At 48.0% G+C, this 15,721-nt stretch overlaps 1 protein-coding gene and 1 pseudogene across 4 annotated transcripts in view; both read right to left on the bottom strand.

Moving 5' to 3' along the window:
* Positions 1–15,721, bottom strand: part of brun (trafficking protein particle complex subunit brun) — a 663,235-nt gene that overhangs the window by 168,797 nt on the left and 478,717 nt on the right. The window lies entirely within an intron of this gene.
* LOC139047470 (uncharacterized) lies at positions 9,032–11,144 on the bottom strand (annotated as a pseudogene).

The raw sequence follows: 15,721 nt of genomic DNA, 5'->3' as shown, positions 1-15,721 counted from the left end.
GAAGCGAGGATTTTGGGTAGCGGCAAACATCAGACATCGCGTGAAACATTCGAAGCCTTCTACATCAAGAAAGCGGGTCCTAACTGTGTTAGTGACACATTGGTTTTTCTTTACGAGCCTGAGCTGAAGTTTCTATCACGCCTACTTTGATAAAACTATGTACGCCATGTTGCCTTGTACGCATGCGCGGTGTTTTGGAAGGCTATATATGTCGAGTGCTTTCACCCTCATTAAACAGTTGAAGTAGCGCCCGTGGTGTTGTCGTCTTTCTTGTGTGTGTTGTGTTTTTTGGCGCAAAATCTTTTCAGTATGCAAGATCACCAACTAGCCCAGCAGTTAACTCTTCTACAATATATATATATATATATATATATATTGTAATGAAACAGACGCGCCCCTACGTATGTGCCGTCTGATGAGGAAGACGAAGGGCCGTGCCGTGATCTCCAGCGACCCCGTGCTCTGGACAGCCCTTGCAGTGCCTTGTTTTACCTAGCCTTCCACAACGTCGTGCACGAGAATAAACCTCATCGCATTTGGTGGAGGTGCGTGGTAACGAGGTGGCGGGATCAGGCATAGTGCAAGGCGATCTTGTTGGCAGGGTTCGAGTGCGGAGCTCCAGGACGAGGCGAAGGATCTCAGTAACCTCCACCAAATGCGATTACAAGGCGCAGAATACTTCAGTTCCTTGGATCTGCGCTCCGGGTACTGGCAAGTTCCGATGGCCAAGCCTGACCGCTCGAAAACCGCATTCGTTACACCCGATGGCCTCCACGAATTTAACGTCATGCCCTTCGGGTTGTGCAACGCGCCTGCTACTTTTGAGCGTATGATCGACACCATCCTTCGTGGCCACAAATGGAAGACCTGTTTATGTTACCTCGACGACATCGTCATCTTTTCAACGGATTTTCCGACGCACCTCGCTCGCCTGCATGACATTCTGACCTGTCTCGCCTCTGCCGGTCTACAGCTTAACCTCAAAAAGTGCCGCTTTGCTGCAAGAAAGCTAACCATATTGGTTCACGTTATCTCAAAAGACGGCGTCCTCCCGGATCCAGACAAGCTCCGCGCTGTTGCTGAGTTCCCAAGGCCCACGTCTATCAAAACCCTCAGAAGTTTTATTGGCTTATGTTCTTATTTTCGTCGCTTCGTACGCAATTTCGCATCCATCATGGCGCCTTTGACAAGTTTACTTTCCACCAGCAACGGCATAGCAGCATGGTCACCTGAATGTGATGCAGCATTTCAGCAATTGCGCCACTTGTTGACCTCACCACCGATTCTTCGCCACTACGACCCTGATGCTCCCACGGAAGTCCATACTGACGCCAGCGGAGTTGGCCTTGGCGCGGTCTTAGTGCAACGGAAAGCTGGCTATGATGAATACGTCATCGCTTATGCGAGCCGTACCCTAAAGAAAACAGAATTAAATTACTCCGTCACAGAAAAGGAGTGTCTAGCGATCATCTGGGCATTAAGCAAGCTTCGTCCATACCTTTACGGCCGTTCTTTCGCCGTTGTTACTGACCACCATGCCCTTTGTTGGCTTTCTTCCTTGAAAGACCCGTCTGGACGCTTGGGACGTTGGGCGCTTCGCTTGCAAGAGTATGACATTTGCGTCATGTACCGCTCCGGTCGCAAGCACTCCGACACTGATGCGCTCTCTCGCTCCCCACTGACGCCTGATTTGGCGTCATTGTCAGCTTCCTCGTCCACCCTGTCGCCGTTCACCATCCCTGACATGCTCACAGAGCAGCGCAAGGACCCATCCCTTGCAATGTTACTCGACTACCTTGCTGCTCCGTCTGATGTCCCTTCGACACGAGCACTGCTTCGCCAAGCAACCCACTTTTCAGTGCGGGACAACATTCTATATCGCCGAAACTACATGCCCGACGGACGCAAATGGCTCCTCGCTATACCTCGTCATATGCGCTCTGACGTCTGCGCGTCTTTGCACGCTGACCCCCTAAGCGCTCATGCCGGCGTCCTCAAAACTTACACAAGGTTGCGTCAGCGCTATTATTGGAGAGGCATGTACAACTTTGTGCAAAAGTACATTCAGTCTTGCACTACATGCCAACAAAGCAAGACACCTACACAGCGTTTCACAGGACCATTGCAGCCGCTACCATGCCCGTCTCGTCCGTTCGACCGCGTCGGCATCGACCTCTACGGCCCGTTTCCATGCAGCGGGCGTGGAAATCGGTGGATTATTGTCGGCGTAGATCACCTTACTCGCTACGCTGAGACTGCAGCACTGCCAGCAGCGACCGCCCATGCATGACGTTGGTTTTTTCGTCCTTCACAATTTTGTTCTTCGCCACGGTGCTCCCCGAGAATTACTGAGTGATAGGGGCCGTGTCTTCCTGTCGGAGGGCATCCAAGCCCTCCTCGCTGAGTGCAGGATAATTCATCGCAAATCGACCGCGTACCATCCCCAAACCAACGGTCTGACCGAGCGCTTCAATCGCACACTTGGCGACATGTTGCGGATGTATATTTCATCCGACCACTCCAACTGGGACACCGTACTCCCCTTTGTTACGTTCGCGTACAACACCACGGCGCAAGCGACCACCGGCTTTTCCCCCTTTTTCTTTGTGTATGGCCGTGAGCCTTCATGCCCTTTGGACTCCATACTCCCGTACCAACCTGACGCTACAGAGTATACTCCGCTTTCCGAAGTCGCCAAATATGCTGAAGATTGCCGTCAGCTGGCACGTGCCCTGACTAGTGAGACTCAAGAACGTCAAAAGACAAGACATGACCGTGCTCATCAACCACCGCACAACTTTGTTCCTGATTCGCTTGTGTGGCTTTGGATACCAGCCAACATTCCTGGCCTTTCTTCCAAACCCCTGGCGCGTTATCACGGTCCATACGGTATAATCGAGGCCACTTCACCGTTCAACTACATCGTCGAGACACTCACAGTGTCACCAGACCTGCGTCGTCGTGGGCGAGAGACAGTGCATGTCAACCACCTGAAACCGTACTACGACCCACTCATCTTCTCCGCGCCCTGAGTCGCCAGGATGGCTACGCTTCGCTCCCGGGGCATTGTAATGAAGCAGACGCACCCCTGCATATGTGCCGTCTGAAGAGGAAGACGAAGGGCTGTGCCGTGATCTCGAGCGACCTCGTGCTTCGGACAGCCCTTGCAGTGCTTGTTTTATCTAGCGTACCACAATGTCGTGAACGAGACCAAACCTCATCGCATTATATATATATATATATATATATATATATATATATATATATATATATATATATATATATATATATATATATATATATATATAATGGCAGGCAGGCATGTTAACCAGTCAAGAGTCTGGTTGGCGACCCTACGCTGGGGCAAGGGAGAAGGGGAAGAGAGAAGAGAAAGAGAGATGGTATAGAGACGTGCACAGATAGTCAATGGGTCAAAGTCACTCATGCAAACCAGACGTTCTCAGAAAGTACAAAAGTGCCTTCACTGCCTTCTGAGCCGATCACTGGAGGGGACGGTGCTCTAGTAATGTCTGTTCACTCAGAGGACGATCATCTAGTTTCCTCAATTTGTTGGACAAAGATTCTATTTGTGCTTGAAATTGAGGACAGTGACACAGTAAGTGATCAATCGCCTCGCATCGGCAAACATCACATGCAGGACTATCAGCCATTCGAATTAGTGATGCGTAAGCTTTCGTGAAGGCGACTCCCAGCCACAACCGACACAGAAGAGACGCTTCGCGTCGGCGCAGTCCTGCCGGAGGTCTGAATTGCAGCGAAGGGTGCAGTGAAGGGACTGTGCTGTCTTGTGCGCCTTATGTGTGCAGTATTCCACTCTGCTAAGGACAGTGTACATGCTAGAATAAGAAGTTATCTCAAGCCGGTGGGGGAAAGGAAAAAAAAGAAAGCGGAAAGCTCGCCTTTTCGCATAGCATTTGTCGCAAGCATTACCCAGCAAAAATTACGGTTGCATAAGCTGCAGTTGCTGGGAAGCAACAACTGTGTGGACGATTTTTATAGTACAGCGCCACACGTCGTGGCTCTGCCAGTCAGTGCAGTGATTGGCATGATGCCTCAATATATCACGCAATGAAAACACGTACAGAGATGCGCTCAAATTTTGCATTAAGGAATGGTACCGCAATCATCGGAGGATATTCTTCAGAAATGGCATAAATGTACCGTACCATCTTAAAATTGAATTTACATAATTTGTCCACAACTTTCATGTCTCGTAGTTGCGTTTCCTTGCCTTCTTACGTCACCTTTCCTCTCCTCCCATGCACGAAAGCTGCAATCAGAGTGTCAAGGCTGTTATTCACTCATTTTATGACTGTGTCGCTTCTGCCGATTCTCTGCTTACTCGTCCTACCTCCTCCCTACCATTTTACCTCCCCTCTGGACTGTTGCACATAAGTACAAAGGTAAGTGCTGCAGCTTCTGCAAGGCTTTTGTGAGAAGTCATGGTTAATTACAGCTGTCAAGACGGTATTGTTGCGACGCCCAGGGAGCTCCAGAGGGCACTGTGGCAACGCGATATAAAGGTGTCTGCCCAGTGGGCCTTTCTCCAGTGGGCAAGTGTGGGCCTTTCTCCTGAAGGAAAGCACTTGCTCCCTCAACCTAACATTCACCCACCCGCCAGTCTGGCCAATATACCCACAAGGCATCCTGCAATCAGTAACATAGCTATGACGATTGCACTACAACAGCAATGATGCCCAAGTTTCTTCTTTGAACAGCTGCACAAACTTTCTTCAATTTTCTTGGTGTCAGAAAAACAACATACACCTGCCACCAACATTTCAGAGTCTATGTAGAAAATTATGCCCATACCATCGAGCCTCCTTGTAACAAAGTTGCACCTGGCATGATAATGCCTTTGCTGTACCAGACATTCATTATAAGCATAGCGCGGATATCGGTGGGAAAAAATCGTGATCTGGTATATGTAAAAGAAACATAAGCATGATGCATTGAGAGGCTAGCAAAAAGTATCCCACAGATTTGAATGGCCCATTGGCAACTTGCCGTGTCAACGAGTGGCACAAGAACAACAGTAATTTACGCTCTTTTTGCATTGTCGCTAATACCCAGCCATTGTGGCATCAATGCATTGGCTCACCAGTCGTGGTGTAACCAAGCCAATCCAATGGCTAAAACACATACACATGTCAAAAATGTGAATTTCAAGTGGTTTTTTCAAAAGCAAATTACTATGTGAGCAGGCTCATCGGTAATCAATGATGTAATTTCACAGCAAGAAAGCACGATGTGAAGGAAATGAACGTGAATGAGGCTGAGTGACATCAATCTAAATTTACATTTTGAAAAAACACGAAATATATATACATCCACAGAAACATATCCATTATCAAAAAGCCAAGTGGCCATGATGCATCTCAGATCTGCTTTAGGGCCCACAACCAAAGTTTAAAAAAAAAACTAAAGCGTGACTAAGTAGGCACGCAATTCACCTGCATATTCAAAATAGGATAACTTCTTATAAGTTGTCCGACAGAGCTACTGATGGCTTACTTACTGACCACATGTTTTGCTGTTGCTGCAACTACTACAAATATCCTGACGTACTCATTCCTGTGCCTTGCAATGACTTGAATATTTTCAAAAATGGAGGCACAACTGATTTGACCTAATCGCGACTCTCAAGTTAGTCCAAAACTGCACCGCTCATTTCATTGTCAGAGATTATCACCCCGACTCTAGCATGAGTAGCATTAAGTCATCTTTATCCCTCTCATATTTTGAATCACGAAGCAGTATAGCATTACTTTGTCTGTTTCACAAAATAGTCCATAGCACGCGCCCATCCACCCTGCCGCCTCACTCATCCATCTTGTACATCTGAGCAAACGCATAATCTCAGTTTCCAGTGTATCTTTGGCCAAATTAATGCTTTCAATTCCTCCACGTTACCACGTGTCATTCAGCATTGGAGTAACCTACCAAACGACATAGTTGACATTCTTGATCCTGTATCCTTCAAGGCACGCTTATGCATATTATTTCCATTATTCATCACAACTAAACCTTACTGCGCACCTAAGTAAATACTTTTAGTGAAGTCGTATGGTTTTTTTTTGTTTGTTTTGTGTTGCGTTAACATTGTTAGAGACTTGTTCTTTCATCTTCACCAGCTACTATTTGTCTAATTTCTTTGTACTCCTTTTCTATTACTTCACACAGTCATTTTGCTTCATTTCTTGCATTATTTATATTGTTAGATATTTGTTCTTTCACGTTTACTTGCTAACAGTAAATAATTTCTTTGTACTCCTTTCTTTTTGCTAATTCCCTGCATCCTCCTCTCACACAATGCTTCTTTGGGAACCTGTGAGGTAAGTAAATAAATGAATAAATAAATGAATTATCAACTGAACTTGGACCGTTTTGTGCGACATGAATGGGCTGCCCCAGCTAATGCAGAAGCGCACTTTGTCACTGCAAGCACTCCCCGACGTGAGCTCAATGCGGGGATTACAAAAACTCATGGCACCATATTGGCAGGGGTCACCTCTGCCAGTACAAGGTTCTTCCAGGTTGACAGGACCGATCGAAATGATAATGCAACACCCAACCAAAGGGAACGGCAACACAAGCAGTGTGTATTTCGTAAAGTGCAAAGATTGGGTCGATTAGCCACCGACGCCCAACCAGAAGAAATTGTCAAACAGACAGACAGACGCTCGTTGTCTCATGACCAAGAATGAAACCTTCAATGTTCCGTCATAAAGATATATATGTACAGCCAGAATGGTCAAATGACTTGTGTGAGAACTGGTCAAAGAAAATGAAAGCATAGCGCTTATCTCAGCGCTGGTTTGTGGCTCAGGCACACATAGTGCGTATCAGGATGACGTCACATCTTCCCCATTTTACAAGCACTGTGTGCCTACCAAGAAAGGAAAGCACTCTAGAAAGCAGTAATCAATGCCGAGTCTTTTCGGCACTCATATGACGCACCCATGTCGCGTCGTTCTTTGCTCTGGTCTCGAAGTTTCGTTCGGTGGAAGGGTCTCTTGGGTGTCGGACAATTGCTTAGCCACGATGTCCTCGTTATCGGTGTGTCCGTTGGCAGGCTGCTTTGTTGAGCCTGTTCGGCTGAGATGGGACTGGTTTCTCCTCCGTTTGGGAGCAGGAACAGATGTCTTCTGTTTCTGCGTACGGTGCTCTCTGTAGTCTGGACCCAGTAGGATTTTGGTGTTGAGGAAGGATGAAGGACTGTGCCCTCAGCGCATCTGTCTCTCAGCCATACTTGGTTGCCTGCGGATAAACTGGGAAGAGGTCTCACAGCATGACGTCTGTCAAAATAGATCGTTTGTTTCTGTCTGTAATTTACGTCCTGCTTTTTCCAAGCAACGGTTACCACTCGCAGATTTAAAGCCGATGGCATGCATGGCACTCGTGAGCATAGGCGGCGGCTCATAAGCAGTTGTGCTGGACTATAGCTGGTTGGGCCAGGTGTGTTTCTATAATTCAGCAAATCAATGTATGGGTCTGGCACTTTCTTCAGTGGTCTTTTGAGAGTCCCTACCATACGCTCAGCTTCGCCGTTAGCTTGTGGGTAACGAGGGCTCGTTGTGACATGCTTGAAGCCATATTTTCTTGCAAAATCAATGAAAGGAAATAAGATTAACTGTGGTCCATTGTCTGATATTACCATTTTCGGGATGCCATGCCTGGCGAAGATGCTTTTCAAATGCTGGATGACCACCTGTGACGATGTTCCTTGATCCTGTAGGGCCAGCTCAGGATACCTGGAATGGTATCCCTATCCAAAGCTCCGTTGTTTCAGATGGCATCATCGATTAGGAAAATTGGGTCCGCTCTGCAGCACAAGCTTGGCAGTTGGCTACGATTGTTGCAATTTCCTGGCTAATTCCTGGCCACCAGACTCATTCCTTAGCGTTTGCGCGGCAGCGGACAATGCCTTGATGCCCTTCGTGGATTCTCTGAAGCCTTTCTTTCCGCAGAGCTCTTGGGATTACTAGTCTGGAGTCCTTTAGAAGCCACTGCTTGCAAACCGTGATGTTGCCACGATGAGCCCAGAGCGGTTTGAGAACTTGCTGTAGCCGGTCTTTTGCGGGCCAACCTTGCATGCAAGCTTTGAGCAACGATGCGCACTCGGGGTCCGTTGCCTGCTCTGAGCGTATGCAGTCGAGCATGTCATCTAAGAGCGCACATCAGACGACTCCATCCACGTGAGCCGAAACGTCAGCTTCAGACAGTTCCCCAATAGACAGTCCCGTGTTCATCACTGGCTCCAGAAAGCGTGTCCGATTTCGCGATGGTTTTACCCAGGACGTGTGTGAGCGTGAACGAGTACCACATAAGATGGATCATGAACCTTTGGATTCTTGGTGGAAGAGAATTGAGAAGATCGCGACCCAGTAGCAGAAGGAGGGGCTTGTGGTCTGTCTCAGAGAAACACGTGAGGCCTCTCTAATTCGTCGAAGCGTTCTGCTGCCCAGGTCGAAGCCAACGCTTCCTTTTCGATTTGTGAATACCTCTGCTCTGTTTCGTGAGCGATCTGGAGGCATATGCTACAGGACGTCCTTCGCCAGATGGCTGATCCTGGAGTAGTACGGCGCCAAGTCCTCGCGAAGACGCGTCCGCTGAAACGATTGTCGAGTACATGGGGTTGTACCTTGCCAGGCATCTGTTCGAGCTGAGGGTAGTCTTGATCTTCTCAAAAGCTTCCTCTTATTGAGTTCCCCAACACCAGTCGCTGCCTTTGTTGAGGAGCCTGCGTAAAGGCGCAGATATAGACGCAGCATCAGGAAGAAACCTTGCGAGGTGGCTCATCATGCCTAATAAGGAACGAACCTCAGCGACATTTTGGGGTCGAGGCAACTCCTTGATTGCTCTGATCTTCTCAGGATCTGGGTGCACACCATTTGCATCAATGATCATGCCCAGGAATGCTACTTGCTCAACAGCGAAACAACGTTTTTCCCTGTTTAGGGTTACTCCTGTTTGCTCCAGTCGGTCGAGAATGTTATGAAGGCGGTTGTCATGTTCCACTTTGTTCTTTGTTCTTGCTGTACACCAGAATGTCGTCCATGTAGTTCAGTATGCCATCCAGGCCTTCGACGACCTGCGAAAACTTTTTGAAAAATTTCTGGTGCGGATGTGATCCCAAACGGCAACCAGCGGAAGCAGTACCGCCCATACGGCGTACTGAAAGTGGTGTGCTTTTGACACTCTTCGGAAAGCTTTATCTGGTAGAATCCAGAATTCGCATCCAGTTTAGAAAAGGCCTTGGCCTCCTCGAAGGTTCCCATAACTTGCTCTACCTTTGGTAGCTGATGATGCTCCCGTCTGACAAATTAGTAAAGTTGAGTTAAGTCGACGCATATCCTTACTGCTCCAGATGGCTTCATTACGGGTACAACAGGAGTGCACCATTCTGTAGGTTCTTCGACCTTTTGTATCATTTCTTCTCGTTCTAGCCTGTCCAGTTCTTGCTTGACTTTTTCCTTCAAGGGAATGGGAATCGGTCTGGGTGTAGACTGGGCGTACGGTGTTGCATTCGGCACGAGACGTATGGTATGTCCTCCAGATATGGATCTCATGCCTTGGGATATCTTAGGATACCTGCTTACAATGTCGTCAGCAGTTTCTAAGTCATCTAGGAAGTGAACGATTCCTACGGCTTTGATAGCTGGCAGTCCCAACAAGGGCGTGTGCAAGTTGTGCACAACAAAAATGGTCTGCTTTGAACAGTTTTCTTTCCAAGCTACCTCAGCGTCAAACTTTCCTATCGTACGAATGCTTGCATTGTTCGGTCCTTAACGATCACCTGCTTTGTCCAGAGAACATAAAAGTGACGGGTAATTTTTCCTCACGACTGTCACTTCGGCTCCCATATCTTCTTTCATGCGGAGCGTATGGTCGTTTATCAGTACGGTGATGAAGTGCTCAGATGGTGTGTTCGCCGACTGTTCGACCGTGCCAAGAAATTTATCAGCTTCAGCAATGTCATCAAGATTCCCGTCTGCTTGCCTCTTTTTTCGGCACGCTTTTTTGAAGTGGCCCAATTTTCGGCAAAACCTGCACCTCTCTTGTTTCGCTGGACAACTGCTCCTCGGATGAAATGTTCCAGCGCAGAAATTGCAGAACTTTCCACAATGAGCTGGCTTCTGATCGCGTGTAAACTTTTTGCTTTACTTGACGTAGTTCTGCGGAAGCCCGCAAGGTGGACAGAATGAATACAGGGAAAATCAGACATCCACCCGTTCGCAGGAATTGCTACAAAGGAAACCCATACGGGTTCCTCGAAAGAAAAGCCTCATAGTTGAAGAAAAAGTCCTTCTGGTCCGGGACTCGAACCCGGGACCACCGCTTTTCCGGGGCAGCCTCTTTACCATCTCAGCTAACCAGGCGGCTAGCAGATGGCGGGGCGAAGTCGAATTTGTCGACAACCCGAAGCAAAGGATCAGGACGAACTTTTTTCAACTATGAGGCTTTTCTTTCGAGGAACCCGTATGGGTTTCCTTTGTAGCAATTGCTACGAACGGGTGGATATCTGACTTTCCCTTTATTCATTTTTGCTTCACTGCGGCGACGCAAGCTTCTGAGATAGTGCCCTCGTGCTCTTTTAGCTCGGCTTGCTGTTTCTTTACCGTTTCGCTTGTATGCGCTTTTGCCAAAGCAGTGCTCAGCATGAGATTAGGATCCATATGTAGTTCTTCTGAGAGAAGCTCGTCTTGTAGTCCTACTACGAAGTGGTCTCTCATTAGGCATTCATTCATTTCATTGAACTCGCATCGGTCTGCTAGCCTGTTAAGCTCAGTTGCAAACTGGTCTGCTGTTTCTCCCAGTTGTTGGCGGCGTAGATTAAAGTGAGCACTCTTGTAGACTGTGTTCTTGGTATGGGCGAAATAGCCCTTAAATTTTGACTTTATGAGGTTGAAGTCCTCCATTTCTTCGTCTTTGACGTTTAGCGACCGAAGAATTTCCCGTGACTTTCTGCCCACTGTATAGAGAAGAGTCCTTACTTGTACTTCATCTGGTTTCTCATGTAGTCCGGATGCGAATCTGTAGTCATTCAATTCGTCCATCCAGGTGGGCCAGTCTGCAGCGTTCTGGAAGTCGAAGGGCCTAGGAAGCTTGGTTCCCGCCATGCTGAAGCGTTGCTTGGCGACTGTTGCCGAGAGGACTTGCTCTTGTGGAAGCAGGCGCTCGTTCACTTGTTGACGGGCTGTTGCAGCGCTACATCGTAGTCAGCTTTGACATAGCCACTTCTGACACCATGTCAGACAGACTGATAGACGCTCGTCGTCTTATGACCAAGAATGAATCCTTTAATGTTCCGTCATACAGATATATACAGCCAGAAAGGTCACATGACGTGTGAGAAGTGCTCAAAGAAAATGAAAGCACAGCGCTTATCTCAGTGCGTGTCTGTGACTCAGGCACGCACAGCGCGTATCAGGATGACGTCACAGAAATGGCAACACAAGCAGTGTGTATTTCGTAAAGTGCAAAGATTGGGTCGACTAGCCACTGATAGGCATGCAGATCGTGTTGCATATGCGGCGATGAACTTCACATCTCTTCCACAGCCATCAATCCACATGCCTGAACTAGGGACCGAACCACATGTATAAACATCTAGAGGCAAGTATTTCACGGCCGCTTGTTGCTGGTTGCTTCATCTGCTGGCGGCAAATTTTCGTCATGGCCACACTGGCTAGGTCACTAGGCTTAATCGGCACAGCTTCATTGGGAATTGGAGATTTAAGTTACGGTTTGTTGTCAAGTTGAAGCAGAACTATTCGTAGCAGCCGCACAACACTCAGAAATCTGACAAACGACCTCACAAATGAAAGCGAGTGAGCAGGATGGCAACAAACATGGCAAAAATGTTCATGGCTGCCATCTTTGCTACACACCGAATGACAGTCTCTAATCAGTGACACCGTTCATGGATGCACATCGGTCTTTTTTTTGTGTGTTTGTGTAGCTTCAAGCAACCCTCCACGAAACTAGGTTTACAAGGCAGGCACTGGAGTAGCATTTCCTGGTTGCATGCATTGGCACAGATGGCGGAAGATAAAGGGGTGGAGTGGGGGGGGGGTGTAGGGAGGTAACCTCAACTTGCAGGGACCCTGAAGATTGTAGAATCTTTTTGACAGATGGCAAATCATGCTGAATTTGACAATGATATGGAGCAGACGGTGGCTGCTGTTTACTGTCAGCACAGAAAATGCAAGTCACGTGATGCGCAGCCTTTTTGTCTGTCACACATATTGACCTTACGATACATTATACCTGTCGTAAAGCTGGGATAGCCCTTCTGCATTCTGGAGAAAAACTGGAAAGCAAAGCTTTCTATGCAATAAATTAATGATTGCCGCAAAACACAGGCTTACTATTAAACTGAGAACCTTGTTGGTTTTCAGTACAACAAAGCATCACTAATTCCGCATAGTTTCAGCGGAAAAAAAGCACTTCATTCTATTCAATAGAATCAAGTGCTAGAACAGAATTGTCTATTCATAAAAGATCTATTTTCCAGACGTTCATATATCAGAATCGTGCTGTAATCAGCGCTCAGATACTTATTTGGTGTTCCCTTTAGTAAGAGCTAGCGGACCATACTGTATAGGCCTTGATCTATATGTACCTATATTGCTGATAACATGCTATATTCCTGTTATGAAATGCTAGGAGACTTCTGAGAAGGTGCAGCCCTATTGCATGAAATTTGTAAGCATTAAACTTTGCGAAACATTTTGTGATGTTTGATTCAACAGCCAGCATTCTTTCCTTGATTCAAATCGATATTCAATTCGAAATATACTATTCAGTATTTGCACACCTCTAGTAAAATCTCCTTTTTCTTAACTGCAATTTCTTGCAGTTAAGCAGCTGCTGGGTTGGACACTTGTTTCCAGCTGTTCAGGTCGTGTTTCTAAGTTGTATAGTGATGTCACTTGCCTTCTGGCATGATTTTAGTAGTGTATGACTTGACCCAAATTAACATACTTGTCATGCAAAAGTCAAATGGCTGAAACTTACTCTCTGCCAGGCAGAGTCTATGGCTTAAAAATGGAGCTGTGATGAGCATGGTGTAAACCAATTAACCAAAGAAATGGTCTGGCTTTGTCTAGCTCCACGATGGCAACAGTGATTTAAGCAATCCGGTTGCTGGTGGTTATGGAAACGCCACGTTGCAGTCACTTAGTGAGAGAGCAACACTCTCAAAGGAAAATATCTTCCATTGTTTCTCCAGAGACCGTGTTCATGGCTTAGCCTCCCTATACGAAGTTTCTTACCTTGAATATTTAAAAGTTGCCTGAAACTCCAGTTTTCAAGAGAAGCCAACAAACACTGACACCAAGGAAAACACAGGGGAAATTACTTGTGTTTAATAAATGAAATGAAGGAACAATAAATTAATGAAAATGAAAGTGGATGAAAAAGCAACTTGCCACAGGTGGGGAATGATCCCACAACCTTCACATTACGTAAGCGACTTGGCCAGCCACCTACAAATCTTTGGAACAGCCATACTGCTCAAGATGCTAATGGGGTATTCACACGGGGGTGGAATCATATGACATTTCCAGCGAAGCTCCTCCCACTAAGCAGATGGATGCTTGAAGGCTTCTTGCTTGGCATCATATGTTCTCCTGTCCCTGCGAGGAGATTTGCAGAGTCGTGCTACCTGATGACATAGTCGTCACGTGGTGCACTCTCTACGCAGCGGCGAGACAGATATCTCCCTCATTTGAACAGAGTTAATACGCCTTAAAGGGCTTTTCAGACGACACTATAGAAATTTTGGTTGTATAGTGGAGGTTGTAGAATGTTGCTACGGAGCATTCTAACAAGAGGAATTTTCAAATCAGTTCGTTATTTGAGGAGATCAAAGAAATTGAATGGTCCTGCAACCAGGAGATGAGTGTCACTGTTGGCATGTGCACATATTTATCCTTTTCTCAAGGACTGCATTTCACCCACTAACAACTTGAAGTTATCGCTCAGTGAAAGATGCATCTGCATGATTGGAACTTACTGGAATATTATGAATGGTTCTATGTGTTGTCTGTTGTCACCAAAGCTTGTGTAATCCGATTGTATGTGCAGTGCAAATTCTGCAGCACTTTCTGGAAGACAAGAAGGCACCGATGAGTGCTCTGAAAACATTGATGACGCATGCATAAAAGCCGACGCACTTGACCGGCAGATCACATTTTCGACTCACGCTATGTTTGCCGCTATTGTGCTTTGAGTGTAACTTGCTTTTGTGGACGCAGGTTCGCGAAGTAAGAATTTACTTGTAGCAAGCATGTGACGGCCCCTCAGGCATAATGTTTGTTCGCCGCCAGGCTCGGTGGCCTGCCAAGCTCGGGACGCATCATTGGTCAACGCACCGCAATAAACACCCACGAGCACGGCTGCTCGGCGGTCAGTCATCGTTCAGCACCAACACGCTGCGGAGCGTCCGTCTAACGGAGGGTGCCTCGAGCCCTCCCTTGTTCACGAACCCGGGTGGATTGTGACGCTGGCAACGATGATGGGATACTCGTGACACTGGCGACGAGTACCCACAGATCATCCCACGCCGCTGCGAGCGGCAAAACACTGCCCCCCGTTGCTGCCGTCATGCTGCTGTATGGAAGGCTCGAACCAGTCGAGGGTGATAGGTCCACCTGGCAAATTTACGAGGAGCAAGTTCACGTGTTCTTCCGGGCAAACGAAACACCCGAGGCCAAACAGCGGGACATTTTCCTAGCCAGCTGTGGGACCCGCGTCTTCAGCCTCTTGCTCGACCTCCTCAAGCCAGCCACGCCGCACGGTAAGACGCTGGGTGAGCTGCTCAACATACTGCGCTCGCATTTCAGCCCAGCACCATCCACACTAATTGAGCATTTCCACTTCAAAAACCGGAGCCGCCAGGAAGGGGAGTTCATTGCTGCGCTACGAGAGTTAGCGCGAGTGCCTGCATTTTCAGGGACCAGCTGGGCTCGCTGCTCCGGGACCATTTCGTCTGCGGCATCAACAACCCCACCATGCAGACGCGACTCCTGGAGCTTCCCGACTCCTCGCTGGACGACACCGTGAAGGCAGCGCTGGCAACGGAAGCTGCCGCCAAAGATGCCGGCGAGATTGTCCGTGCGACTGGCTCACCATCGGCGGAAGCGGCGGTCAAGAAGTTGGCGACAAAGGACAGTACCTGTGGTTGCTGTGGTGGTGCCCACTCCCCCTCACATTGCCAGTTCTCTCAAGCACAATGCTTTACGTGCGGGAAAACTGGGCACCTAGCATGTGTATGCCGAAGGGGAAGGACGAACAGCAAACAGCAGCAGCAGCCTGATTCAAGCCCATGTACCACACAAGCCCGCGGCCAGGGTAGCCTTCGCAAGCATATGCGGTGGGGGCAAGCGGCAGCAGGCTCAAGTTCTTCCGTGGCCACGCTCCACGCCGTGGCCGAGAACCCACCGATTTTCGACATGAGGCACACAGGCATTGTACCGTCGTCTGTGCCGCCGTACATGCTGACCATCGAAATCTGCGGGCACCCCATTTCCATGGACCTGGACACAGGGGCCAGTGTGTCAGTAATGACCGGGAAACTCTTCAAGCGTACTTTCCCCGGCGTGTCCATCGAGGCTTCGGGCGTGATGCTGCGCAGCTACTCTGGGAAACTTTCCCAGGTCCAGGGTCAGGCACAGGTCAGCCTTCGCTTTGG

Source organism: Dermacentor albipictus, chromosome 7 (genome assembly GCF_038994185.2).
Source record: "Dermacentor albipictus isolate Rhodes 1998 colony chromosome 7, USDA_Dalb.pri_finalv2, whole genome shotgun sequence".
Classification (NCBI taxonomy): domain Eukaryota; kingdom Metazoa; phylum Arthropoda; class Arachnida; order Ixodida; family Ixodidae; genus Dermacentor; species Dermacentor albipictus.
This window is presented reverse-complemented; position numbering and strand designations above follow the sequence as displayed.